The following is an 18,188-nucleotide window of genomic DNA, read 5'->3' as shown; positions in this document are numbered from 1 at the left end:
TTTCTCCATCAATTCTGAATGACAGCCTTGCTGGATAAAGGATCCTTGGCTGCATGTTTTTCTCTGAAAGAGCTTTAAAAATGCTCCCCCAACCCTTTCTCTCATTCCAGGTCTGTGTAGACAGGTCTGATGTAATTCTGATGCCTTTGCCTTGGTACGTGAGAAATTTCTTTGCCCTGGCCGCTTTCAATACTGTTTCTTTGGATCTCATATTTGCGAATTGCACTATGACGTGACGTGGTGTAGGTCTGTCATGGTTGAGCTTGGGAGGGGTCCTCTCTGCCTCTTGGACACGAATTTTTGTTTCCCTTGCTAGATTAGGGAAGTTTTCAGCTACAATTTGTTCAAATATCTCTTCTAGACCTCTGTTTTTCTCCACCCCCTCGGGGATGCCGATGATTCTAACATTGGATCGTTTCGTTGAGTCAGTAATCTCCCGTAGCCAACATTCGTGGGCGTGGATTTTTTTAAGACCATCTTCTAATTTTATTTTTTCCTCTATTAACCCATCCTCCAATTCACTAACCCTTTCCTCCGCTTCCGTGACCCTGGCCGTCAGAGCCTCTAGTTTTGCCTGCATTTGGCTCATAGAATTTTTAATTTCTGTCAAATTCGCTCTCATTTCCGCCCTTAGGGATTGTATATTCTCAGTAATATTTTCCTGAATACTTTTTTCAAGTCTACTCATTATCTTGACCATTGTTACTCTGAATTCCATTTCTGATAATTTGGTTACATCCATATCCGTTACTTCTGTGGCAGAGGCCCCTGACTCACTGTCTTTTCTTTGCTGGGGGGGGCTTCTCCTTCTTGTCATTCTGATGAAGAGAGGTTGCAGGGTTTCCAGAGCCCAAAATTATTGACTGGGTCCCAGGCCGTGCCTCTTGTTTTATAGGGATCTTAGAGATGTGGGCTTCTTCTTTAAAGATTTTATTTATTTACTTATCTGAGAGAGGGAGACAGACAGTCAGCAAGAACGAAACAGAAGCAGGGGAGTGAGAGAGGAAGAAGCAGGCTCCCAGCGGAGGAGCCCGATGAGGGACTCCTTTCCGGAACGCCGGGATCACGCCCTAAGCCGAAGACAGGCGCTCAATGACGGCGCCACCCAGGCGCCTCCGGTTGTGGGCTTCTTGATTTTTCAGCCTGCCTTCTGTGTTCTGGGGGAGGGGCCTGCCGCGCCGATACTCAGGCAACCCTGTTTGGTTAGAGTCTCCGTGTCCCCTGCGAGGGAGGATGGGGATGGGCACTCTCTGAGCCGATATTTCCAGGCTTTTGTTCTCTGGCGGCTTTCCCTGGCGGCCGGCTATGCCTCTTCTGAGAGTCAGAGCAGCAGAGGCTGCATTGTCGCAGAACAGAGGGATTGCGGCCCGTTCTCCACTGATGTTCCGGCCACTTTAACTCTGTTACTGTTGGTGCTGCTCAACCCTGCGGCGTCCCGGGATGTGCGCACCAACTCGGCGACCCTGCCCTCACTTCCAGGGCCGGCGCGTCTCTGTCCTTTGTGTTTCTAATGCCGCTAGCCACCGGCCGCCCCGCGCGCTCCCGGGTCTCCCGGTCTCAGTCTATGCCCGGTGAGCACACCTCGATTCCGGAGTTTCGTGAGAAGCCTGGTGGCGCGCGCACCCGGTTCAGGGTCTCAGTCTGCTGTTTCGCGGGTGCCGACCGCGAGTCCGCCCGCTCCCCCGTGCAGGTGGCCCGCCAGCCGCCAGCCGCCCCGCGCGCGCTCCGGGAGTTCCCGGTCTCAGTCTGGATCCCGTGAGCACACCGGGATTCCGGTGTTCCGGGAGATGCCTGGTGGCGCGCGCGCGTTCACGGCTCACCGGTCTCAGTCCGCTCTCTCGCGGGTGCCCTCTGTGTGTCCCCCGCTCCCCCGTGCAGGTGGCTGCCGCTTCCCGGCGCCCAAACGCGGCGGCTCCCTCCCCCTTCCGTTTATCTTCCGATATCCGTGCACGGTTTACAGCTCCCCTCTTCGTACCTCAATACTCAGCGCTGGAGATGTTCATTTGTAGAGATCCAGATGCATCATCCTGCGTCTCAGGCTGATTCCGTGGTTATTTAGGCTGGTCTGGTACCTATCCAGCTCGACTCAGGGGACCGGCTGAAAAAGGGGTCCCCTACTCCTCCGCCATCTTAACTCCCTCCAGGAATCTGTAATGTTTTAAACTCTCCAGATTATTCTGACCAGGAAACCACTGATTTAACTGTCGATGCTTCTTTGCGATGCCCCCTTATGGAAAGCAGACTCCACCTTTCTCAAAGGCTCTTTCAGCTACCAGTGCTAGAAAATCCAGGTAAGCCAGAAAAACTGATTGACAACCTAAGCCAGTCAGGTAGAAATGGTCCACAAGGAGTTAGTAATAAATGGGATATCACTTGATTTACCAGTTTGGCCCTAACAGGTCACCAGCAAAAAAGGCCTCCGGAGACCATATCAGTGTTGATTCCCACCAGCCCTCGGCTAATTCACAGAACCATATCCTGATTCACACTGAAAGGGACCTAAAAAGCATTCAATATTTTAGAGCAGTCCCTTTCCCTCCCTGCTGATATCTTCTTCATCTGAAAAACCAAAATGGAGGAAGAGATAATTAGAGACAAAATCAGGACCTGAACATTGGTTTCCTGAGTCCTAGACCTCATTCTTCAACCCCATGGACTTAATTTCATAGAGAATTTTTTAAAAAACAAGATCATGATGGCCTAGGTTGGGTTTATATTTCCTTTTTGTCCCAAGGCAAAAGTGGAAAATTGGAAGTTTCTTGCAATTTATTTGCTATCACTTCTCTTATATCAAAGATAAATCAGTTTCAACTATTTCAGGGAATCATGGATATGTTTTCTGCCATCATTTGTGGGATAATAATAATGGTAGTATTAGTAGATACTCTTTACTGAGCAATAATTCTGTGTCAGGTGCTCTCCTACTCATTTGTTCCACATTACCTTATTTAATCTTGACAACGAACATCTGCAGGAGATACTTATTTCCATATTTTGCATATGAGGAATTGAAGTTCTGAAAATTAAGTTAACTTTATTCATTCAACCATTCTTTACTGAGTAGCTATCATGTGCCCAGTCATAGAGTTTATAAGCAGCAGAGCTAGGATTTGAATCTGATTTTATGATTTTCAGACCCATGCTTCTCACCAACTCTGTGAAACTTTTCTGTTTTTCAGGGCTTTCTCCTGTTACTCCCTTGGGCCCTGGGTTGACCTTTATTCCAACATGTTTCTGTAATATTTATTTTCTTCATATTAATATCTCTATTGAATAAGTATCTTTACCGGGTCAGGATGCCTGGGGCTAGAGCCAGTGTATGGAGTGGGGTTAATGGGAACAGAATAAAACTAGAGGGAGCAATCTCTGGATGCTGGGGGCACCTGCCAGAAACAGTCACAGAGAGGCTGCTGGGGCATGTATGCCAGACACATCTGCGTGATGTCAGGGGTTTACGTCTTGTGACAGATTAGGTGGGACCGTTGTGCCATAAATCTAGCAGGTCACTAGTCATGAAACACTTCCATATAACTTGGAAATAAAGTGTACTGAGTGAACAAATAAAGGTAGGAAATACATTATAATTAATCTTTGTGACTCATTTCAACTTGAGAGTTCCTTTCCAAGCATTTTTGCACACATGATTTTATTTCATTGTCAAATAAATTTGGTAGTATAAGCAGAAATTCTGTATTTAGAGTAGGTTGGGGATTGTAAGTCAAACCGTTCATAAGGCAAGTTCCCCTTAGCTTCCCAACAGCCCTCCCCTCTCCAATTAAAACACTGTATACAAATCACACAGATAATAGCACACATACTGAAAATAAGTTTGGCAGAGTATTTACATCACGGGTGTATAATGGAAATGGCTCTGGGAAGGAACAAGAGTGTGTTCAAAAGTAAAAATTCAGGGGCGCCTGGGTGGCACAGCGGTTAAGCGTCTGCCTTCAGCTCAGGGCGTGATCCCGGCGATCTGGGATCGAGCCCCACATCAGGCTCTTCTGCTAGGAGCCTGCTTCTTCCTCTCCCACTCCCCCTGCTTGTGTTCCCTCTCTCGCTGGCTGTCTCTCTCTGTCAAATAAATAAAATCTTTAAAAAAAAAAAAAAGTAAAAATTCAGTCTGGACCTGGTGGTTGATGAGTGTCAAGGTACTAAGATTATGGGAAACATTGTCAAATAAATGTAAAAGTCGGGGAGAAAAATTTAGGGTGGTGTTAAAAAACAAGATAGGCGGCTCAAAGAGGAATTTAGTTATATACCAAAGGGAACAGGGGTTCAACATAATTGCCCTAGATTTTACTTTACAATATGATCCTTTGGGAAAGCTGCATATAATATAGCTTCTGTGTGAGGATAAACCTATATCATCTTAATGGATTTTTGATAGAATACCAAAATTTAGAAGTAACGGCTGTGCTTCTATCAAGAAGTAATTCTCCTCACAACCCATTTTTCATTTTAATGTGCTGTATAGTGGCTTGCTCATCACTCGTACCTTTGTTTTTTCTTTCTCATGATGATCCTGAGTATATTTTTCCAAAAGACAACCGCTGACAATCCCAAAGCCATTGTTCTGAGTTCTTACTCCTATGAGTGTTTCAGGTAATACTGTTCTTCGTGTTTGATGTCATCTTTCTTATCCTTTCATTTACTTTCTTGGCTGCCAAGAGTCTCCCATTTATCTGTCTCCTTTCTCTTCTGTCAGGCCATTCTGAGTGGTAATTTTTCATCCTGTCTGTTTCCTTATCCCAGTGGTCCATTCATTCTCTTCAGGCTCCTTTTCCTTCCCCCTCCACGCCCCCTTTATGACAGCACTTTCTCCAGCAAAGTTTCAAAGCACTCAAAAGTTGACAGCTGAAGATGGTGATTGGGCCAGAATGAGAAGATGGGTTTATTTAATAGCTATTACAGGATTTCAAATCAGTCAGAGCTCTTGGTTGCAAATGATGGAAACAACTCAAGTTAGCTTAAGGAAAGGGACTTTATTGGGTCACTTATCAGAAAAAGATGTTGGGGTAAAGCAGAACAGAAGGAATTTCTGTAGGAACCAGGACCTCATAAACTAGAACCAGAGTGCAGTACCACTGGGTTGCTGCCTCCCTTGTCTTTAGCTATTTTTCTCTGATTAGTTTCATGCTGCAGAAAGGTTTTCCTATGTGCTGGGAAATATGGCTGCTGACTATCAGCTCCAGACTCATATTCTCCAGAAGAAAAAGGGCTTCATTCCCTCTGTTAACAACCCCCCCCCACCACCATAACCACTATCAGACTATCAGCTCCAGATTCATATTCTCCAGAAGAAAAAGGGCTTCATTCCCTCTGTTAACAACCCCCCCCCCCCACCACCACCATAACCAACTGAGCCTCCCAGGGAAGGCACCTGATTCATTCTATTGAGTCATGTGTTCACTTCTGGACCAGCCTCTGAGTCTTACCAGATCTAAGTCATGAGGGCAGGGTGGAAGGGACCAGGATTTGGCACTATAACTGACAACCCCACCAGAACCACCGAAAGTGAGAAAAAAGGTTCTCTAAAGGAAAGGATGCTAGAGAGAGAGAAAAAAAAATGAATAAGCACTCCAGAATTAAAAAAATATATATTATGTTTTTCTACAAAGTGGCACAAAGAAATCTTTTCTCTGGTGTTACCCTTATAATGGAAAACTTACTTTGAGGAGAATAATGGTATGGGGACTCTCAACTGGTGATTGTTGGTGGTGGTGTTAATACTGTGTTCTTTTAAAAATGTTCACCATAATCACCCTGACTGAATCTACACTGACTCTGGGCTTAGCAATTTGACTTGCTTTGGCTGATAGGACGATAATAAGCATGATGTAAAACAGAGTCTTGAAATGTGTGTGTGCATTGGAGTTTTCCCTCACTTGTTGCACTTTAGTAACCCATTAAGCCTTGGTTAGCCTAATAGACAATGAGTAGGACATGGCCTAGTTATATCCTTGTTCCCACCAATAGCCGACCAAATACCAGACATGTGAGTCCATCAACAGCAGATGACTACAAAAATATGAGCAAGCAAAGATGACAACAGATGGAACAAATATGAGACATCCCAAATTTCTGACCCAGAGAATTGTAAATAAATAAATGGCTGATGTCTTAAGCCATTAGATGTTGTGTTTTATATTACACATCAAAAAAACTAACTGATACAAACACTATGCTCTGTGTTTTTAGATCCTTCCTGACTTGGAAGGCTCTACTAGCTCTTCAATACTGGTCATTTTGGGTTCTTCATTGGGTGTTTTATTAGCTGCCTCTACTGTAGGATGGGAGTTTCCATATTATTCCTGATAACCCCTCGTTATTGAATTTCTCTTTAACCAATTTCTCCTCTCCCCACACAAAATCAAGAAAAAAATCCATTTATGGTACTTTTCTCTTAGGAGGAAGCATATAATAAGAAGCAGAGAATTCCTAACCACCATTTTTGTTCTTTTAAGACAAAATTGACCTGAGTAGGACATGCATTTAGAATTTTTTTTCAGTGAGGAAAAATGTTTCCAGCTATGGTTCATATTTATGAAGTAGCTGCTTGATGATGTCTGAATCATCATTAAAGGATCCCCTTTAATAATTCTTGTAGGGTTGGTTTGATGATCACAAATTCTTTTAGATTCCATTTGTCCTAGAATCTCTTTATCTCTCCTTCTCTTCTGAATGACAGCCTTGCTGGATAGAGTATTCTTGGCTGCAGATTTTTTTCATTTAGCACCCTGATTATATCATGCCTGTCCTTTCTGGCCTGCCATATGTGAACAGGTCTGCTGCCAGGCTTTTTTTCTACCTCTGTAGGTTAGTTAAGGATCTCTTGTCCCGAGCTGCTTTCAAAATTTTCTCTTTGTCTCTGAAATTTGCAAGCTTCACTATTATATGTCTGGGTGTTGATCTATTTTTATTGATTTTGAGGGGGTTCTCAGTACCTCCTGAACTTGAATGCCTGTTTCCTTCCCCAGATTGGGGAAGTTCTCAGCTATAATTTGCTCAAATATACTTCCTTCCTCCCTCTCTCTCTCTTTCCTCTTCTTCTGGGACCCCAATTTTTCTAATTTGTTTTGCTTTATGGTATCACTGGTCTCTCGAATCCTCCCTTCATGATCCAGTAGCTTTTTTAAAGATCTCTTTTCCTCAGTTTCTTTATTCTCCACAATTTTATCTTCTATATTACTGATTCTCTCTTCTGCCTCATTTATCCTAGCAGTAAGAGCCTCCATTTTTTATTGCATCTCATTAATAGCCTTTTTTATTTTGACCTGATTAGATTTTAGTTCTTTTATGTCTCCAGAAAGGGATTCTTGAGGGTCTTCTATGCTTTTTTCCAAGCCCAGATAGTATCTTAATAACTATTACTCTGAATTCTAGCTCCAATATTTTACTAATATGCATATTTATTAAGTGTCTGGCTGTTAGTACTGTGTCTTGTTCTTCTTTCTGGGAGTTTTTTCATCTTGTCATTTTGTCCAGAGAAGAATAGATGAATGAGAGAACAAAATATTAAAATATCAACCAAGACCCCAGTGAAATATACACTAGATAAATCAGAAGAGATCAGAAACCAAGTAAAAAACATGAAAAAAATAGAGAATATAATCAAACAGGTAGACAGAACAAGGTGATACACCAGGTCCTGGGTGTATTTTGTTCTGTTTGTTAGAAGACACTATATCCCAAAATTGTAAAGAAAGAAAAATGTGTATATACATACCAAAATAAAATAAGAAACTAGTTGAAAAGGAAAAAAAAAAAAGGAAATTTTAAACTGAAAGACGAAAGAATCATGAGAAAGAACCTTGAATTCTATATACTATTTTCCCCTAGTGCTGGCATTTTTCAGTACTGTGTGATTGGTAAACTTGGTATTAGCTGGATGTTCCTGCTGATCTTCTGGGGGAGAGGCCTGTTGCACGGATTCTCAGGTATCTTTGCCGGGGCTGTGTTGCACCACCCTGGCCAGGGAGCTGGGCTCAGTGTAAGCAGCTCCAGGTTGCTCTATGTGGCCTTTGTTCCCTGAAGTCTTTTCACGCTGCTCTAGAGAATGAGAATGAAAATGGCAACTTCCCGATCTTCAGCCCTGGAGCTGAAAGATCCTGCCCCCCACTCTTCAGTGCACCCTCAGGGAAAAGCAGTCAATCACTTTGTCTCCTTGATTTCTGCTGCACTCTGTGTTCACCAAGCCTGTGACCAAGTGTTTTTATCTTGGGCACAAGACCCCATTTGGAGTCTCTATGCTTTGCAGACTCCCACAGTGTGCACCCACACTGTTCCTCCCAGGGGAAGGAGGAAGCTCTCCTTGTAGTTCTGCTGCTTGCTACAAATGTAGGATCCAAAGGTTTACCTGCATCCTGTTTATAGCAGAAAACAATAGCCAAACTGTGGAAAGAGCCCAGATGTCCATCGACAGATGAATGAATAAAGAAAATGTGGTACACACACACACACACACACACACACACACACACACACACACACACAATGGAATATTACTCAGCCATCAAAAAGGATGAAATCTTACCATTTATATCAATGTGGGTGGAACTGGAGGGTATTATGCTGAGTGAAATAAGTCAATCAGAGAAGACAGTTATATGGATTCATTCATATGTGGAATATAAGAAACAGTGCAAAGGCTCATGGGGAAGGAAGGGAAAACAGGGAAGAAACCAGAGAGGGAGACAAACCATGAGAGACTTTTTTTTTTTTTAAGATTTTATTTATTTATTTGACAGAGAGAGACAGCCAGTGAGAGAGGGAACACAAGCAGGGGGAGTGGGAGAGGAAGAAGCAGGCTCCTAGCGGAGGAGCCTGATGTGGGGCTCGATCCCGGAACGCCGGGCTCACACCCTGAGCCGAAGGCAGACGCTTAATGACTCTGCCACCCAGGAGCTCCAAACCATGATAGACTTTTAACTCTAGGAAAAAAGCTGAAGGTTGCTAGAGGGCAGGTAGGTGGGCAGATGGGGTAACTAGGTAATGGGCATTAAGGAGGGCACGTGATTTGATGAACAGTCAGTGTTATATGCAACTGATGAATAACTGAACTCTACATCTGAAACTAATGATGTACTATATGTTGGCTAATTGAATTAAAATTAAAAAATAATAAAAAAAGAAGAGGAGGCAGAATAGTTCCTAGACCATAGCAAGCTTCACCACAAGCTTTTGGTGACAACAATGTTTGAACAAAAATATAGGTCAGTTTGTCAGAATTATTTCATTAGCCACAGAGGTGAGAAATGCTAATGTTGGCAGCAGACAATCCATGGCTGTGCAGTCTGGAACACTCTGTCCCTATGACAGGTATATTCCTGTTTTAAAATGATGTCATTTAAGTATTGGGATATTGTCCTTTGCTCAAACCCATACTCACCACACAACTTTCTGAACATAGTTCAACAGTATAGATCTATAGAATGATCATTCATTCAAGATAAATACCAAATACCTACTATGTTTCAAGGTTATTTGTTTCAGTCTTAGAGTACAGAGATGAATTAATGAAACAAGAATTCCAGTGCTCGTGAAGCTTACATTTATTGTAGTGGGCACAAACACACACACACACACACACACAACTACATAGTACTTTAATTGTGGATACATGCTATGGAGAAAAATAAAACAGAAGGGGCATCAGAAGTGCTGGAGGTGTTTCAAGTTTTGGTAGGGTGATCAGGCAAGTCCTCTTTGAGAAGGTCACAATTTAGCAAAGACTTGAAGAAGGTGAGGGAGTAAGAAACATATGAGGGAAGACCATTCCAGGCCAAGGAGGTATGCAGTGTAATATTCTTGAGGCGTGGGGCACCTGATTGGCTCAGTCAGTTAAGTGTCTGCCTTTGGCTCAGGTCATGATCCCAGAGTCCTGGGGTAGAGTCCCAAATTGAGCTCAGTGGAGAGTCTGCATCTCCCTCTCCCCTCCCCTGCTCATGCTTGTGCTCTCTCTCTCTGAAATAAATAAATACTCTATAAAAATTCCCGAGGTGTGATGGGACTAGCTTGTTCCATAACAAGGAGGCCAGAGTGACTAGAGTGAAGTGAGCAAGGGCAAAGGAAGTAGGAAATGTGATCAGAGAGGTAATGATGGAAAGTGAACTTGCAGGGGAATTTACAGGCCATTACAATGAGTGGTGTTTACTCTGAGTGAAATGGGAAGCCATTGGAAAGTTTTGAACAAAGGAGTGATGTGACCTGAGAAAGGTTTTAATATGATCACTCTGACTCTGTGTTGGGAAGAGTTTGAGGGAGGGAGTGGACCAAGGTAAAAGGGAAAATATTTGGGAAGTTATTGCAGTGATCCAGGGAAAGAGATGATGGTGACTTGGACTTGGATAGTATAACAATACAGGTGGGAAGAAGTAGTTGAATTCTGACTATATCTGAAGATATAATAGCAAGGTTGTGAGGTAATGATGGCATTCTATTAACTATGATGGTGAAGTTGCAGAAGGAGCTCATTTGTAGGTGAAGATTAGGAGATCAGCTCTTGTTCATTTTGAGATGTCTAATAGATATCCCAGTGGAGATATTAAACAGGCAACCAAGAGTTAAAGATTAAAGTCAGACCTGGAAATATGAAGTTGAGAGTCATCAGCATGTGGATGCAATTTTTAAATCCAGGAGACTGGAAGAAATGACCAGGGGAATGTGCAGAAAGAAAAGATAAGTTCAAGGAGCTGAGTCTTGGGGCATTCCAATGTTAAGGATGGCGAAGTGAAGAGGAATCAACAAAGGAACCTGAGAATGAGCTTCTAGTGAGGTAGGAAGAACCAACAAACAGCCAAGAGAGTGAGATATCCCAGAAGCCAGGTCAAGAATACGTTTCAAGGATAAATGAGTGATCAATTGTGTCAACTGTGAAAATGTGCTAATTAAGACAATAAAATCATTGTGGGTCATGTGATAGTCATATTTCTTATTATAAATTGACAAATTATATTTCTGGCTTAAGTGTTCTGTGGGTTGGATACCCCAAGTTGGACTCAGAGCAATGAATCTGTCACGTTTGCTGACCAAATTGGGTAAACCTGAGGGCCAGGCCTTCAACTGTGATGAATTCATGTCACATTGTGAGGCTATTAGGCAATACTTCTGCTTGTACTCTGATTTTTGTGACATTTCAGCTTTGTCACATGCAGGGTCTGCTTGGGAATTCAGTCTTCACATCTGCCTCTAACCAGCCTTCCCTGTCAGAATTAATCTATTAGTTGCTTTTGAAAGACATCCCATATGGGTTGGGTCTTTCATGGATTGGTTTTTGGAGTCGTTCCTACACACATGGTGAATGATGCAGTAGAAACTATGGCCCTTACCACACTCAGATTTGAATTTGTGTAGCGGAAAGACTTGCCTGGGAACAGGAATTTTCGTTCTGGTTTTAACTCATTCAGTTAACTAGATTTATTACTTAGGGTAAGTTACTAAACTTCTTTGTCCCCATAGTCACTCATAGGACCAGCGTGGTGGAGGTTCAAACAGCTAGGAGCTTCTGTGTCACTCCTACCCTCCTTAATCACTTGAGCTCAAGGAAAGACGGGGAAAGGAGAAGGAGCACATATGGGCTTTTTGCTGGCTTATTCTGAAGAACTGTGCTTCACTTCTGCTCAGAATCCATTGGCCAGAACTAGTTACATGGTCTCACCTAAGTACAGTTGAGTAGAAGAACAAATGAAATCTTCACTGACCTAGGCAATACTCAGTTTCCACATCCATTGATGAGGTAATAATAATTGAATTTAACTCAGAGATGTTGAAAGGAATAAATGAGATAATGCATGTGGCATGCTTAATGTAGAGCCTGGCCCATAGAAAGTGTTCTACAAATTCTAGCCATGATAAATATATTACTATCATTAAGGGGGCAGTAAATCGTATTATTATTATTATTGTTGTTGTTGTTGTTATTTTTCTCCTAAGAGCAAAAGTAACTGTGCATAAGATCTTAATCATTCCTCACCTTTGGGCCATTATGAAGACACTCTGTCCCAAACTTTGGCTCAAGATCAACAAAAGATTCCAGAAAAACTAATTGTTCATGTGGCTATTCTTCATTCCCTATTGCCAAGGACCTACCCCTTTTGCCAATACTCTTGACCATGAATGCCTGTTTCAGTAACCCAGAAAAAAGTCTGAAGACATTGGAATCCTCTGGTTCTTTCTTCTCCTAAATGATTTTCCAGGGCCCAGTGTTCTTCTATACATTCAGGCTCTCAGAGAAACGGAAGGCATAATGGGGCAATTCAGTTTTTCAGGCAGTAAAGTTCATAAATAAACAGCTGGAACCAGAAGTCTTATACAAAATGGTCCTACTCTGAAAGCAAATTTATTACTGTCTGGAAATGTCTTTCAGCTTTCTACTTTCTGGTTTGTTGAGGTATAAAGATCCCATATGACCCGATTAAAAGCTGAAAGCACAAAAGACTGTTGAGGGCCTGTATTTGTTGGTGAACATAGGGAGATGGAGAAGACTATGCTGAGGAAGGAGCAATTCTTTGTTGCTCTTGAGCCTCGAACCTGTAGAATGTCCAGCAAGATTGCTTATTATCTTGATAGTGAGTCCTGACCTCTGCCTGCTACCTTGCCTTTGCTTCCTTATATTCAAGCTTCCAAATCAACCCTGCTAATTTGTATCTCCTTGTCTTTGCCTGTGCTAGTCTTTCCTCCTGGAACACCCTTCCCTCTTATTCTCTGTAGTTCACCTGTCAAAGAAAAATCCCACTCATTCTTCAAAGTTTACTCCAAATGCCACTCACCACTTCTTTGAAATCTTTGAAGGGATAATTGCAAGGGTATACCTCTATATGATATTAGCACCTAGCATAGATTCTAGTGTTCAGTAAATGTTTGTCAAATTGAAAATACCCCTCTTCCTTACTTGTATACATTAGGGTATGTTTGTGGAAACCACTGATGGTGACAAAGTTTCAAAAATATTGTGGAAACTTATTTCTGCCCCAGAGTCTTACCAAGGAAAACCTTCCGCACTGAAATTCCCCCAAACTTTTAAATTTGTAAAACTTGCAATAGTTACCCCAGGAAATCAACCTTAGCTGTGTGATATCCTTTTATCTTACTGAAATTGATTTTCAGATTAAGGGTTAATATTATCTTCATCTAATATGGTAGCTCTTCTTCATGAGGAATCTGTGTTGTTGTTTTACATTTGTGGAGCTTTCCAGAAATGTGTATTCACACACATGACTTCGTTTAGTGTTTGTCATGATGAGGGCTTGGTGAGGAAGGGGACAACATTTCATATGTGAGTTGTATCACAAAGCAAATATGGCATTTTCTATTATTTCAGGAGAGTCCATCTAAACACATTTGGGATGGCTTGGGAAAGAAATTCACCCGCTATTACCTTTCAATCAGCATGAAGAAAGTGACACTTTTGTTTCCTGGAAAGCAAAGTTTCACACCAAGAATTATTACGGGGATTTAGAATCTCAAATCAAGTATTCTCCTGTATTTTACCACTGATTTAAACTCTGAGGGGCTCTCTTCCAAACGTGTCAATGTATCACCTGAATCTGGGGCTTTTGGCTATTTGTTCCAATCTAACGACCTCTGTTAGGTGGTCTCTGAACAACTTTATAAGAAAAAACCATACCAGAGCCTGTAGACTGCTGCCTTGGGGCTTTTTTAAAAGCAAGTGAGGCAGGAGAACCTGCCCGTGGTCCTAGAAGGAATGGTGGTCAATGTCCCATGGAACAAACCTTTGCCAATTGGGAGAGGGAAGCTGGCAGATAAATTATTCTCCCTTCCTTGTTTTTTAAGGCAAACTAATAATGTTTTAAAAACCATAAGAATTCATTTTCCACTCTTAAGAAAAACTACAGACATTGGCTTGATGAGTTCTTTTATTTTCATCCTTTACTATTGGTGAATCTAAATCCAATAAAAATTTAATACCCCCTAACTCTTAGTCTGGGCTAAAGAGTTCTAAAATTACAGACAAGTCCTCTAAAAGTTCATAGTCAAGTAGTCAAAAGAACGATGAATAAGCAGGCAAATTACTGTATATTGTGATAAGTTTCCTAAAAGAGGTATAAATAAAATATTGTGAAAACAGAGAAAAGGAACAATTTCTCTGGGGAAATCAAAGGAAGGTTTGTTTCTTTGGAGAAACCATCCTGAATCCCTTGCACTCACCAGAAAACTAGCTCTATGAGAGCAGGAACTGTGTCTATTTTGTTCATGTCCATATACCTGGCAGCTGGAATCATACCTCACTGAGGTAAGGAACCTAAATATTTCTGGTCTGATTAACAGCTAACAGGTATACAACAGCTAGCATGGGCCAGTAACTATGCTAAGTGCTTTGATCGCTTAATGTTCTTTACTCCTCACAGAAGACTTACCAGTTTCCACAGGAGAGAAGCAAGACTTGGAGACGTTAAGACATTCATTATGGTTCCTAGTTAGAAGCAGAGCTGATACTGAACCCACCTTTCCCTTATTCGAATCCCATGCCCTCAACCACTAGGTCAAAACTCATTTATAAAGAGAATCCGTTGGTGTTTTAATTATTGCCCTTGATAGGATTCTTATCCATCCATTGGCTCTCGCTCATTTTCCTAGCATGGAGGGGACTTTCAGCAGCTAGGATAATTAGAATAGGACATGAAGACCCCTTCGGCCAGATGCCCCGGGAAATAACACTGTACCAGTTTGCTCAACTTGGAGAGCTTCATTTCATCCTTGAATTGTATGAGAACTTCCTGCTGAACAGCTGTTGGCCAATTGAGAATTAATTAGTCCTAGAGCATAAATAATAGCTGATCATGGAGGGCTCTTCCTCTCACCAGTTGGGGCTCCAGATGTTGGCCATGTGTTCAAAGTGGCAACTCGAAGGGTAAGGCTAAATCGTGGTCTCTGAAAATGTCATCTGGGAATTGCGGGACTCAGAACCACAGGAATGCTTGTTGAAAAGGCAGATTCTGGGGCCAAATTTCAAGCCTACACATTCACAGTCTCTCACATAACTCTTGCATTCATAACAGTTGAGAATCACTGCATTGTTTGGCTTTTGTGGATTTGAAGGGATGAGACTGTTGTCTCTAGATTTAAATTTTTCTAGCCCTGTTTCTACGTAGAGGTTTCCATCAGGTTACATGCTTCTACAATGCTTACACAACAGCTGTCACACAAGGTATTAGCAGGCCATAACCTGAAGCATAAAGTCGAGTAAAAAGTCTCCCTGTGGACCTGGAGAATCAAATAAAAGCTTTGGGAAAAATTAAGACCATGTTTTTTAAAGAGAAAGCAGCCAGCCTATGGTCTTTGAAGGAGTGACTGAGAAAAGATCTGAGGGAGGCTTGCTGTAGTGGTACAAAATTGCTTCCCTTATAGTCTTCACACTTGGCTCAACAAAATCCACCAACCTGAGGCTAATGGGTTATATGTATCTGCAGATGTGTGGCCGGTATGATATTGAAAACAATTTTGAATCATATATTGCATTTAAAAATCCCAAGTATCCACATAAGAATAGGGATTCCCGACCTTTCTTGATAAACCCCAGAATGTGCCATGACAGATCTTCTCTTCTGAACCAGCCATTGATGAGATTTTAGCGGACGTTGTCCTCCCATCCCCCCTCCGTTTATCCAGTCCACCACTGTCCCTTCTCACCCTGTATTGCCATACACCTGGCCATTTCATTCATTTCCATTACCTGCCTCGCTGGCCTAAACCTATGCACTCTGGGCAGAAGCCCAACTGGGAGAAAAGCAGGCGGAATGCAGAGCAGGAAACACATGCTCCTGGGAGCATGTTCTTGAAATACAAACCACCGTGTGCTTCCACCATTTTAAAAGTTCCTTGTTGACTTGCGGGTTGACTATAATGTAAGAATGTTTAGAGGAAACAGCATGAAAATAAGACTATTGGGCAAGAAAAGTAGTCAAAAGCAGCGCCTTATTTTCAAAATGGAGCATTCACACACTACTGTCCTGGGGCCCCAACCCTTCTTTGAGGGGATCATGTACAGGGCTTGCTTCCTATTTTTATGGAATGTGGCTGCTTGTCTATGTTGTCCCTTGGCTTCCAAATTTTATGAGAGAAATTTTTAAAACTGTTTTTATAGGAGAGACTTATAGAAATTAATTGCTTGTTCTGATAATGTAAACATAATGAAAAAAGGAGAAATGTATAGAAGGATATAATTACATAATTATTGATACTTTCTGGGTACCAGCTGTTGGCCTGGCTTGATGCCTGTTGCATTCAGAGAGTATTTTCACAAACCCATGAGGTATAGGTATTGCTACCCAAATTTATAGATAAAGAAGTTGAGGTTCAGAGAAGGGAAGAGGTTTGCCCGCCAGGGCACACCAGTGACAGAAGTGGGCTTTAAACCCAGCTGTGCCTGATCGTGAAGTCAGTGGTCTTTCACAGCAGTGGGTCTAATTTTGTTGTGCGGTTTCATAAGACATAATGTTGTGATAGCAAACTTGTATAATTCTGCTTAGTGAATTGTATTATAGTAACCAGTAGGTCATACCACCTTAGAATTTTGACAGGTGGAATGTTTCTAAATGGTGCGGGTGTTCATCTGCTTTTGGGTTAGGACTCTCACGGATGACTATTGAGGATCCGTTCTGATTTCTAAGAATTTGTGAATATTTCTAATTCTTTAGCACTATACAGTTTAATTGTTTGGGAAAAGCTCCTTAAAAGATGTCTTGAAACTCGGACTCCTTTCTAAGATGGTGGAAAAACGATACAATTATAATATTCATCCCATTTCATTTCCTTTACCCCCCAGCTTTGAGATATAATTGACATATAACATCATATAAGTTTAAGTTGTACATATGTTGATTTGATACACTTCTGTGTTGCAGATGATTACCACAATAGGATAAGCTAACAACTCCATCACATCACATAATTGCCATTTCTTTTTTTATAGTGAGCACATTTAAGATGTAAGCTCTTAGCACCTTTCAGGTGTATAATTTGATATTATTAACTACAGTAATCATGCTATACATTAGATTCCCAGAACTTATTCATCTTATAACTGGAAGTTTATACTCTGACCAACATCTCCCCATTCCCACCATCCCCCAGCCACTGATAACCACCATTTTACTCTATATTTCTATGAGGTTAGTCTTTTTAGATTCTACATATACGTGTTACCATACAGGATTTGTCTTTCTATCATTTATCTCAGCATTATTCCTTTAAGTTCCATCCATATTGTCACAAAGGCAGGATTTCCTTCTTTCTCATGATGGAATAATATGCCAGTGTATGTGTGGGGTGGAGGTGGAGAGAGATAAGAAGGGGGAAGAGAGAAAGAGACCACATTTTCTTTATTTACTCATTGATGGACTTGTAAGTTGTTTCCGTATCTTGCCTATTGTGACTACTGCAATAATAAGTGTACAGTTATCTCTTCCTTTGTTTGCATTTCCTTTGGATATATACCCAGAAGTGGGATTATTGGATCATATAGTAGTTCTATTTTTAATTTCTTGAGGACCCTTTATAGAGTATTCCATACTGGTTATACCAGTTTACAATCCCACCAGCAGTGCACAGGAATTCCCTTGCCTCCCCATCCTCATCATACTTGTTATCTGTTGTCTTTTTGATGATAGCCATTGTTAACAGATGTGAGGTGATAGCTCATTGTGGTTCTGATTTTCATTTCTCTGGTAAGTAAAGATGTTGAGTACCTATTTATGTACCTGTTGGCCTTTGGATGTCTTCTTTGGGAAAATGCCTATTCAGTTTCTCTGTTCATTTTTTTAAACTGGATTATTTGTTTTGCTATCGAGTTGTAGGACTTATTTGCATATTTTGGATATTAACCCCTTATCAGATATATGATTTGCAAATATTTTCTCCCATTCTTTATATTGCCTTTTCATTTTGTTGATGGTTTCCTTTGTTGTGCTAAAGCTTTTTGGTTTGTTGTAGTCTCACTTGTTTGTTTTTCCTTTATTACTTTCCTTTTGGTGTCAAATTCAAAAAGTCATAGCCAAGATAGATGTCCAGGAGTTTATCCCCTATGTTTTCTTCTAGAAATTTTTTGGTTTCAGGTCTTAAATTCAAGTCTTATGCATTGATCCAATTTGAGTTGATTTTTGTGTATGGTATAAGATAGGAGTTGATTTTCATTCTTTTGCATGTGGCTACCCACTTATCTCAAAACCATT

The sequence above is a fragment of the Ursus americanus genome, chromosome 9 (genome assembly GCF_024610735.1).
Source record: "Ursus americanus isolate L20-20 chromosome 9, mUrsAme1.1.p, whole genome shotgun sequence".
NCBI classification, from domain to species: domain Eukaryota; kingdom Metazoa; phylum Chordata; class Mammalia; order Carnivora; family Ursidae; genus Ursus; species Ursus americanus.
Note: the sequence above shows the minus strand (reverse complement) of the source record.